This window comes from Pinus tabuliformis, chromosome 2_2, assembly GCF_031772625.1.
Source record: "Pinus tabuliformis cultivar Carrire ecotype Pingquan chromosome 2_2, CPIR1, whole genome shotgun sequence".
Classification (NCBI taxonomy): Eukaryota; Viridiplantae; Streptophyta; class Pinopsida; order Pinales; family Pinaceae; genus Pinus; species Pinus tabuliformis.
In genome coordinates this window covers 876,920,551-876,922,640 of record NC_142300.1, presented here as the reverse complement: position 1 = coordinate 876,922,640, position 2,090 = coordinate 876,920,551, and the positions used below count along the sequence as shown (strand labels likewise).

Genomic DNA, 2,090 nt, shown 5'->3' with positions numbered 1-2,090 from the left:
TGTATGAGATATCTCCTACCCGAGTTGATTTTCTATCACCTAAAGACAAGTTCACACCTAAGTCCCTAAATTCAAAGTGTTGTTGAGGAGGGCTGAGTTTGCTGGGAATGCATAAGACTGATTGCATCAGCTGAACGTGGCCAGATTTACTTTCATGACATTGAGCCGCCTTGTGCCTTAGGTTTTTTGCAAACCGGTGTTTGATTATGAGACCAATGAACTAAGAGAATTGCATTAAGAGAAGCTTTGGTTCATGGGTAGACTATTTTGTTCTCCCTGCTTTAAGAGTCTGTTTGACCATAAAATCTTTGCATCGGTCTCAAGACTGGATTCCTTTCCGCATATATGTCGAAGCTTTGGCCCGTGGAAACAACCTATCTCATAAATCAGCTTTGTGTTTGATTAAGGACTGGTTTTTGGCTTCAAAGGTTGGTGATTCTAGAGAGGAGTTATGGAAAGATGATGCTGCTTTCTTGGCTTCGAAAGATGATCCTAGCAAGTTTGAGTCCTATTTACAAGAATTAAGAGCGCAGAAAGTTTGCAGACAACTATTGGATATAGGAAGCTCTAAGGAAGAGTTGCAAGCATTGCCTAAAGGTCTAGCTGCTCTTCTAAAAAAAGGGTTCAACCATCAATGAGATCAGAGCTGGTGGAAAAACTTCGAGAAGTTCTTAATTCATGAGATTGATAATCATGCCAGTACAGAGTTTGACTACTTTTGGGGTCTTTTATTTTCTTTATTTGTAATTAATAATTATGAATGACCAGGAATTATCTTGGCAATAGAATATGAATGTGTATTTGTGGAGTGGTCATAATGCTTTTCCATGGGGCTGCCAAGATATACTAGTGTAGTTTGGTTTATTCCCCAATTTGGTTATGATTGCAACATTTGTATTTTCTTGCAATGGTAAAACATCTCCTCTTGCTTTCCTATGAATCTCGAATTCTAGACCGAGTTTGCTTTCTTGGGGCTGCGTGTTACCTCAGAGATAAAGTCTGGGCAAGCTGCCAGTGTAAATAAACCAAATTTGAAGAGATAGATAGGCTGTAAGTTAAGATCAGCAACTAGTCTGTCCTCCCCCAGTTGAGCCACTGCTCGCTAAGAATGCACCATCCACCAAAAATGATGTATGATTCCAGCAAAACTATGTTCATTCAATGATTGTCCCAATTACGGGACTCTGCTAAGTTATATAGCATTCTTCTCCACCACTCTATACTAGCATCAAAGATAGACTCTGCCCCGTCAATATCACCTACCTTCTCTTTTAAAGATACTAATGTAGCAACAGTTCCAGGACAGTGTTTTATTTCAGTTATGCACTCCAAATATTCGATAGCAACATGATAATGACTCGTAGTTGTGGCAACTTGGGCACGTAAAATAAGAGCCATTGTTGATTTCATTGGATACTTTTCAGTCATTTTTTATAAAACTCCTTTTACTATCTCTATAATGAGCTGAATATTTGCATAGTTGTTATTATTGGTACCTCCTGGCACTTCTACAAACTGATCAACAATTCGTATGTGCTCAACATTGATCCTCATATCTTTAGGTGTGGCCATAGCCACCAGTAAAATAGCCTTTTCAGTCCCAAATGTTTCATAAGCCCATGCTCTCACACTCCGCATAAATTTTACTACTGCCATGCCATTGTTGGCAATTAAAATACTCCAGATTGGTTTGTTTCTGCCGAGTGCATAGCAGAACTCATCAATTTGAGATAAAACTGCTGAAGTCCTCACTGCAGCCTTCCCATTTTCAATCCCATTAGTGTGGATACCTTCCCCCATATTATCTTTGTTATTTCCTAAGACACCTTAAAACCAACAGACTTATGTTGCCCCTCAACTGAGAGGAAGGTTCAATTTGCAGACCACCTAATGAACAATAAGCCCAATGCAATTATGCCCCTCAGAGACTTGAGTGCGTGCAAGAAGTAAGAGCTCTTGAGATTCTACAAAGTTTCTTTTCTCAATAAGAGAACATGCTGCATTATATTCCATCTCAAAGCTACCATTCTAAAAGTAGTCAAAAGTTTCATGAAGGCCTAGATCTACAATGATTGTCCCATTTATATGAG

The 2,090-nt window shown here is 39.0% G+C and overlaps 1 pseudogene; it reads right to left on the bottom strand.

The window, feature by feature from the left end:
* Positions 1-1,431: 1,431 nt before the first annotated feature.
* LOC149195793 (acetyl-CoA carboxylase 1 pseudogene) lies at positions 1,432-1,800 on the bottom strand (annotated as a pseudogene).
* Positions 1,801-2,090: the final 290 nt, after the last annotated feature.